The sequence below is a fragment of the Podarcis filfolensis genome (assembly GCF_964270895.1).
Source record: "Podarcis filfolensis genome assembly, chromosome: 2".
NCBI classification, from domain to species: Eukaryota; Metazoa; Chordata; class Lepidosauria; order Squamata; family Lacertidae; genus Podarcis; species Podarcis filfolensis.
The window spans coordinates 91,831,048-91,840,274 of record NC_139605.1 but is presented as its reverse complement, the minus strand read 5'-3'; the positions used below and the strand labels follow the sequence as shown (position 1 = coordinate 91,840,274).

The 9,227-nt window shown below is 46.3% G+C and overlaps 1 long non-coding RNA gene across 1 annotated transcript in view; it reads left to right on the top strand.

Annotated features, from left to right (window-relative positions):
* LOC310755461 overlaps nt 1–5,269 on the top strand; it is a 38,437-nt gene extending 33,168 nt beyond the window's left edge. Inside the window, exon 3 of the long non-coding RNA XR_014544360.1 lies at nt 4,770–5,269. This is a non-coding gene — a long non-coding RNA (uncharacterized lncRNA). The remainder of the gene's footprint in view (nt 1–4,769) is intronic.
* The last annotated feature ends 3,958 nt before the right edge of the window (nt 5,270–9,227 follow it).

Sequence of the window (9,227 nt, the reverse complement as noted above, 5' to 3'; positions counted from 1 at the left end):
GGGTTGAACTAGATCTATTCCCACTATAAATAATCTGGCAATGATGCAATGATCTACCCATTGGATTGACCAGAGTTGCTGAGCTTTTTTTAGGGGGAGAGCTTTATTTTTTGTTTTCGGTCAATCGCAGGAGATCACGCGATCAACCAGGATCGACCAGGGACAGCCCGCGATCGGCCGGTAGATCGCGATTGACCGATTGGACAGGCCTGGACTAGATGATCCTCTTGGCCCCTTCCAACTCTACAATTCTACAATTCTGTGTAAATAACCATTAAAAGGGCTGGCTTGTCTCACAAAATTTTAAACAATTGAATAGGCTTGTTGGCATAAAAAGGTCTTCAAGAGACCTGAAAATTAGCAGTGAAGAAGCTTGCCAAATGTCTGCTGGAAGAGTATTTGCACAGTCTGGGGCTGGCAACACCAAATGCCCAACTTCTGGTTGAAACCACTCAAGGCTCTGTAACAGCGCTCCTCTGGATGATCTCAGTGATCAAGCTGGGATATAATAGCTCAGATCCCAGACCAAAGTTGGTCAGGACTTTGCATGTTAAAATTAACACAGGAGCCTTGAACCTGCCCCAGATGCGTTATGGACAGCCAGGGCAGATGTTTTAGGAGGGGTGTGACATGGCGTCAGCTGACTGCCTCCTTCAGCAGCTGAGGCACTGCATACGGCACTGGCTGGAGCTTCTGCCCCAGGCCCAAGGTCCACCCCAGATCAGACCCACTGCAGTGATTTTGCCTCAAGGTTAACAATGCATGGACCACAGTGGCCAGGCTATCCCAATCCAGATCCACAGCTGGTGTATCAGACAAAGCTGGTCAAAGGCATTCTTTGGAAGTGTTTCTCTCACATTTTAATTCTCCTCCTTTGCTCAGATACTGTTAATAGAATGTGGTTATTGGTGTTTTTTCCGGGTGTTGAGCAAAAGCTCATCTTTGTTTTAAATGATATGTGTGGTTTTGTGGTCTTTTGGCTAGACAGTAATTCCCCAGTTCAAGTCACACTGACCAGAAAAAAAGAGAAAGCGGTGCAGCAGCCTGGCTTAAGTTGCTTGATCTCTAGCCAGGGAATACTGGGGAGAAGACCAGGGGGGTGTCTAAAGGGCCAAGAGGACTTAAGACATCCCAAGTGGGGAGGTTGGGATTCTAGGGCAACATAACCTTTACATATGTATCTAGTGGCAGCAGCAGAAAAATGATGCAAGTTTGTGGAGGGAGGGAAGAACCCTTGTGGGTTTGAGGAAGAAAAGGCTCATCGCTGAGGTCCAGGAACTTGAGCCCTCAATGTCCTGCAAGTAGCCTCACAGACAGAACTGGGAACATATTAGTCCCGCATTAGGGCCATTTCACTTTGTGGAGACCTTGTGGGCTGCTCAACAGTGTTCTTGAACACTGGGGACAGTAAGGAATTAACTCAGATTGTGAGACCAACTCTGAAACCCAAGCCAAGCCCATGTCTCCACTGGTGGGTTGCCATAGCCATATGCCATGGAGGTGAGACTACAGAGAACCCACATCATTTGAAGAAATATTGTTATTTCTGGCTCCACAAATGGTCCACAAACAATAATACTTTGGAGGTCCTGGGCCTCAAGGAGGTTAGACTGGCCTCGACTAGGGCCAGAGCCTTTTTAGCCCTGACCCCAGTCTGGTGGAACGCTCTGTCGCAAGAGACCAGGGCCCTGAGGGATTTGACATCTTTCCGCAGGGCCTGCAAGACAGAGCTGTTCCACCGGGCCTTTGTTCTGGGCAACATTTGACCCCCTTCTTTCTATGGGACCCTGTATGTAAGTGGCCTCCATGGTTCTTTCTATCGGCCCATATGGGACCAGCACAGGCGGCCGGGCCTGGTGAACATTTAATTCCTTACTCCTACGGTTATGGTTTGTGGGTTCCCACTTAATTTTATTTTGATTTTAAATGTGATTTTGAATTGTATTTTAAATCTAATTGTTTGATTTTGGTTTTTTTAATGTATTTTTATTGAAGATTTTGATTTAAAAAGGTATGTGCAATGTCTCTCTCTCTCGTATTCCCCCCCCCCATGTAACATTTTTTTTTACAAATCGGTTTCATTTGTTGAGACATCAGGAAGAAAGGGGGGAAAGAGGTAGAGGGGGGAAGATGAGTGGGGCTGGGGTCGGGTGGCAATGTTTCTATTTTCCTTAATATATGTGGGGTTTTGTGTCAGCATTGCTTGTGTACGTTCTCTGCTGTTCACTTGTGTTCCTTTGGTGGTGAGACAGGTTGTGGGTGTGGCCTAGGGTGTCGTTGTTCATTTGTGGTTGGCTGTGGTGGTCTTTGTTTTCATGTGTGAGTGGGGTGGGTGGGTGTTTTGGATCGGGTCAGCCATATTGATTTGTATGCTGTTGGTGGATTTTTGTCATTGTCTTGTTTGGCTGTGTGTGTGATAAAGGGGAGGCATACTGGGGTAAAGGCTTCTTCTTCTATTTGATTGTGTTTTTAATGTATTATATATTTGGTGTTAGCTGCCCTGAGCCACGTCTTGGCCGGGGAGGGCAGGGTATAAATAAATATTATTATTATATTATTATTAATCCCTGGTTTTGCTGTTGGGTTCTTAAATGATCCAAACTGGTCCCAACCTGGTCACTGAGCACTCAAACCATGGGTGGTTCAACCCTTTCCCTCCCGCTTTGAAACAGACAAAGGGTCCGTGAGGTAGAATTTGCCTTTTGGGCAGATCTGCCAATGTCCCGCCGTTCCAGATGCTGGGACTGTAGGACACGGCGGTGACCACAGTTCTCAGGAGGAGGAACCAGAGAACACAATCAGCGAGTGAGTGAGTCACCGAGCGGAAACTTTTCACCTCGCTGCATCTTGTCATGTCCGTGCACTGAGGCTGTCAAAAAAACTTTAAATTAATTGTGCAGACAAGCAAGGGGTGGAAAACAACAGTTTCAGCAAATCAACGTAATTTGCAGGGAGATGGGCGAGTTGCTGGCAGGAAATGTAACGAGGACAGAAAGCATGGGGGTGTGGGGGTGTTAATGGCTTATAACTTTTTAAAGGATCTTGGGCTGTGGCTCTCTAGGGCCATCGTCTCAGTCCAGGCCGCAAATCCAGGAGCCGGCAGGGAAGCATGACAGCAAGACGGCTTGACACCTCCTGGCTCACCACAAGGGATGAACCTGCTAGGATGCCAGCAGAGTCAGCAGCTGCCAAACGGAGCCCAGGGAATGCCCTTGCCTCTTACACAGCTCTCAGCCAAGCAGCCCTCCCTCCAGGCAAGAGCGAGAGCTTCCTAATATTTTGGGCTATGCTGCTTGCACTGCTCTGCTGATGCACCCCTGCTCACAGCGGTGTCCTAGACAATTCCAGCATCTCCAGCAAGCGGCCTTCGTCGCCTTGCTCCAGAGCAGGGCCCTGGGAGGAAACTCACGCTTCCTTTAGCACCAGGAATCCCTCTCCCTGACATCTCCCTCTGGGCTTCACCCGACAGCTTGACTTTGGAAGTGGCTGTGGACCTGGCTCCAAGGTTAACACACAGAGAGGCCTTTACCTCTCTGGTTGGAGGTGGAGAAAAACAATCAAGCATGTTATACAATTGAGCTAAGGCAAGGCGTTACATCCCCAGGGGCTGTAGCAGATTGATTCCTTTCTTTGCAAGGGCTTTGTAGATAGGCCACTCATTTCCTATGCTGGTTATTTTGTTTTTCCTCTGGGCTCTTCTTTCCTCTTTGCAGATTTCCTGCACACTTCATATTTTATTCCTTTAAAATAGAGGCTCTGCTCCTGTTTGGGGTGTGTGTGTGTGTGTGTGTGAGTGAGTGAGAGAGTGAGAGAGAGAGAGAGAGAGAGAGAGAGAGAGAGAGAGACCTTGAAACAGTCTTCTGTCTTAACATACATTCCTTTCATTTCAAATCTGCAAACCAATTAAATTTTAAGTGGGAGCCTCTGCAGTGCAGTAGGGGCTGGTGGGGAGCAACCAAGGAAGGATGAGGCCTGTGACTCGGAGGTTTGCTCCACATTTCACCTCCTGGGACCAGAGGTGAGAACTTTCCCATTTCTAACCTGCAGCTACAGACTTGGCACATTGCAAATCTCCCAAGGGATGTGGCAGAGACTTATGGCATGCCTGCAGTTTTAGGTGGGATGAACCAGCTTTCTGACCCAAATGCACCAATGTTCTGTCAGCTCCCACCTCAGGGTCATTACGACATAACAATCAGAGCTTAGCATAGGCAACCGATTGTCACACACAGTTGTCCTAAGCAAAGTCCTCCTCCAGCTCTGTCATTCTACAGTGGAAGTATATTGGGTCGAGTGAACTCAGGTGTGTGGCTGGATAGCCCTGCGATAGCTGTCAAAGATGGGTTTTTTGCCAATATCTGGTAACTTCATTATGTTCTTCTGTGCCCAGAGCATCCCTATGTGGTGTCTGGGGTTTTGGATAGGTCTGTTGTGGTGCGGCTGAGCTAACATTTCCTCAGGAAGATTGCTTTCAAGTTTCTGAGCTTTCAGATTTCCTTCCTATGGCTTCATATTGAGCTAGTTTAAGGGAGTTTTGGGATTCCTGTTCTCAAGCTGCAGTTTTGAAAGTCCAGAAAAGGAAAACATTCTGCCCTGAATGAAGGAATGCTGGCTAACAGTGGAACTTGTCCTGTATCCATTTGGAGGCTATGAAAAAGTGGACTTTAAATCTATTTACAGTAGAAAGTGTGATAAGAGAGTGTGAATGCCAATACAGGCGATCATTCCTTGTACCGGGTGATGAACCTATTTATTTTGTTTGTTTTCAGATTATGCTGAATCAATCATGTGAACTTCTCCTCCAGAAGCACAAGCTGTAATTTTGCTCACCTTTAGTGTCTCCCTTAATTGTGGAAGTTGTGGGTTTTTGTGCTTATGACGAGGTGTTAATGCAACTGGTGTAAACATGTCTGTTTTTGAAGCTGCTCTGAAAGCGGGCAACCCAAGCGTTAATGAATTAGATCTCCCAGTAGCCTCAAGTTATTTAAGAAGGCCTCCTAATTTCACTTTGTGGCAGTTGCACACTGTTGCAATCCTGGCTGTGGCACATTCTCAGCTAGTGGTACTTCTGCCTGACAGCCAAAAACAAGAGCAAATGGGGTGTTGGAATCTACATCTTCCCTGGTTTCTAAACGTCCTGGGGCCATGTGGGAAGCCTCAGAAGTCAGGAACCCAGTAGCAGCTGCAAGGATGCTGGTCCCAGAACATGATGTTGAGATTTCTCAAATAGAGATAGTTTCTCCCAGCATGCTGAGCTGTTGGATTCTCTCTTTTCTGTGTCCTGTTGTACTCTGTGCCTTCTCTTCCATCCCCTGTAAACAAGCTGTCAGTTTTAATTGGACTGAGCTGCGTTGGGGAGGAAAAGGGAGACTTTGATAATGAAAGAAAGGGGTCGGTGGCACCTCACGTCCTCTTAAGACTCTGCTGCACACCTAATCCTCCCTGCTCATTCTCAGGAGTTTGTAGGGCAGAAGGATTTTTCAGTCCATTTGCTCACGGAGGCCATACTCTTTTTTTATATACGTTTTGTTCTCCTGTAGGAATAAATCAATCCTGCCTTTAAAAGTCCCCTTGTCAACATACAAGAAACATTTTGTGTTTCCGAGTAAAAATTCAGAAGAAAGAGGCCTCAGTCTTCAGTCAGATATCATTTTAAACAATTATGTTCCATACAGTGGTGAACCAAACATAGTCGATCCAAGCACTAATTTTTTGAAAAGATTTTTAGATCCATATCTGATTCATCTTAATAGGTCAATTGTGCACAAATTTTGTGGTTTGAAGTAAGCAAAAAGTGAGGAGGCGGAGATGAACAGTGGTCCCCTTTTGTTTGGAATCTCAGGTGAGTTACCCGTGCAGTAGAAGTTGCTCCCAGGACCAGTCACCACAGCGAAGCAGAGAAAGGTGTTCCAGAAAGCACTGGAGGCTTTCTAGTGTTGTCACCTTGAACTACAAGAAAGAAGATTCCACCTAAACATTAGGAAGAACTTCCTGACAGTAAGAGCTGTTCGACAGTGGAATTTGCTGCCAAGGAGTGTGGTGGAGTCTCCTTCTTTGGAGGTCTTTAAGCAGAGGCTTGACAACCATATGTCAGGAGTGCTCTGATGGTGTTTCCTGCTTGGCAGGTCTCTTCCAACTCTATGATTCTATGATTCTAACCTAAACCACTGTCATTTCGGTGCCCTCAGGCTAGCCTTCCTCAGTGCCTCCTGCTAGCCACTTATTCCTCTTTATTATCTCCTGCTTACCATCCTTGCTGTCCTGCTCTGGTGCCAGAGCCTCGAGGACGAGGTGGATCAGGAGTTACAGGACCCTGGAGAGCTCAAAGCAAGCCACTTTCTCTGACAAAGGCGGAAAGCAGACTGAGCCCTTTCAAGCCTCTGCTCCCAAACTACCTCTCCCAGGCTCTGCCCTTTTGTGAGGAACTTAGATTCTTAAAGGGCCAACCCTCTGTCAAGCTGTGGTTTGTTTTTGTCTCATATTTTGTTATGTTTCTTTGCTAGCCTTAATTGTGTGTGAATTACCTGCTATTTTATAACCCCTGTGGATTTTATTATTATTATTAAAGTAACAAATATGTCCAAAAACAAAATGAAACCAACAAAACACGAAACCCCTTCTCTCATGAAGTGCCTTTTCATCATCCACCAAAGCCTTTATTTCAGTTTGGCTTAGGTGCATTTGTCTGATGTCTAGCCAGTCACAGCCACCCATTTCAAACACCTGAGGTTTGAATGATAGAAATGGTTACCAAATACATTTTGGACATCCATCCCTTGAGGAGTAATAAAATATACATGATAAATAATAAGGTAGGATTCATAAGGCACTTTTTACATGTGTGGTTATCTCAACAACCATTTTAATAACCTTGCATGCTAGGCCAGTGCAGTGGCGTAGCGTGGGTTGTCAGCACCCGGGGCAAGGCAAGTAATTTTCGCCCCCTAACCCGTGGATTTGCGCCCCCTAACCCTAACCCCCAGATGTTGCGCCCGGTGCAGCCGGCCCCCCCCTGCACCCCCACGCTACGCCACTGGGCCAGTGCTAATATTATACCCATATTACAGATAGTGTAAGACGAGAGCAGGGCGGCTTGGCTAAAGGCTACCCAATGAATTTCTGCTAATCAACCAACCATATTTATATCTCACCCTATCTGGGCCCAACAGGCAGCTTATAATAACATACATATAAAAACAATACCTTAAAAAACAGCCCTTCAGCTGTTTGCTTTTAAGTCACAGCTGGTGAACTGAGTTCTAAAGGGGTTTCAGTTTCAGGGATCAGTGTCTGGCGGCACCTTCACAGGTCTTCGGTGTAAATGCAATTTGTTGTAATTAAATGGGTCTTTCACTTCAGCTATTGTCACACTTCCCCGATCTTCCCTTCAAGGATCTATAGTCTTGTCGCTAGGTACCTTTGCACTCTCTGGCGCACAAAGGGAGGCACTGGAGTCCGACTGAAGCAACCAAGTCTCACATGAAGCACTTCCTATGAGCACAAAAGAAAACTAACGAATCCAAGTGGGGAACGAGGCTGTCTGGCAACCAATAACCCCTTTCCCATTGACTGCTGCTGAAAGACAATTTTCAGAACCCGTCTGGCAATTTCCAGCACCTTACATTCAGCAAATTGTAGCTGAAGTTCCGCAGCATGGCCCCCAAAAAGGAAAGGTTTGGAAGGTGTGCTGGTATCGAAATTAAAGGGGACCAGTCCCCCACACAGCCCACACTTTCAGGCTGGATTCATAAAATGCATATATTGGTCTCCCCACCCTCCCACCTCTCCTCCTCCTCTTTCTCCAGCAACCAAGAAAATATTCATAAAGATGAGGTGCAAAATTCCTCTCCAACTTCAAATACATTTCTCCTGGCTGCCTCTCCTTGATTCCTGGAATATCCCCTTGGAAAGCGGTGGATACAACCAGCTGGCAACACACATTACCAAATGCTCACTTCCCCCAGTTGAGGCAAACTTCCAGATTGCAGCAGCCACTCATTAAAGGGTGACGAGAGGGGGGTTGTGAGTGAAGGGCGGGGGAGCGTTTCATAGCTCCTTTCAAAGCAGAGCTTGAGAACCTTAGAGAGATACACCAAGGCATCTCAAGCCATAAACAGAAAATCTTGGAGCGAGTAAGGAAAAATATTTCCATTCTGCCGTACGTTTGCCCTGTCATTGGAGATGCTATTTCAACTTTTGCCCAGACAGAGAGGGTGCCATGTGAAAGGAATCCACTTTCCTAATCTCCGTGTAGTAAAAATAACTTGCATGCCAGCACCAGAGATTTCCAACTCTCCTGCCGTTGCTCTTTTCATAGACTGTCCTGCTGGGAGACATGATGACTTTGCTATGTAGTCTCATGATCCCAAGTTATGAGTCAGAACACTCTGCTAAAATCCTAAGATTGGTTTAGAACAGGCATAGGCAACCTTCGGCCCTCCAGATGTTTTGGGTTACAATTCCCATCCTCCTTTACTACTCGTCCTGTTAGCTAGGGATCATGGGTGTTGTAGGCCAAAACATCTGGTGGGCCAAAGGTTGCCTGTGCCTGGCTTAGAACATCACAAGCGTTGGGGAAGAGAAACGGAGGAACCTGGAAGTGTGACTGCTTATATGCGGCATTTGAAGTCCCACCTATTTTCCTTGGCTGTGGCTTCTTGTGATAGAGAGAAACATGATTGTCAGAGAACTACATGTCACCTCTCAGTTGCATTGACACCTTATTGTTATGGGCCGTACCAGCCTGTTAAAGAAAGGAAAACTGGCAAGATGTTCATCATATGCCGTTGTATATCACCTGAAAAATGACAGCACTCTCAGAAATTACTGCATTACCCAAACTATAATGTAAATAGCACCTGGGATTCTCAAGTACCATGACATTGTTGCATTATTCCCATTTTACTGCAACGTCTGGTCCATCCAAGCACTGGCATACAACCGCGTTATATCAGCTATAGCTTTAAGAGGTGTGGCGCTTGCCATAGTGACTGACTTAAATGCATCTCGATTACACATCAAATAATATTAGCAAACACTAAGTTTAGCCACTTCTCATATGTAACCATTAGCCAGGCATAAGAGAACCTGTGGCCATTACTGTACTCCAACTCCCATCACCTGCTGCCAGCATGGGCAATGGTCAGAGATGGTGGGAGTTGTAGTCCATCAACATCGGGCAAGCATGAGGTTTCCTAGTCATATCGCAGAGCAATTTCCTCCCTTCT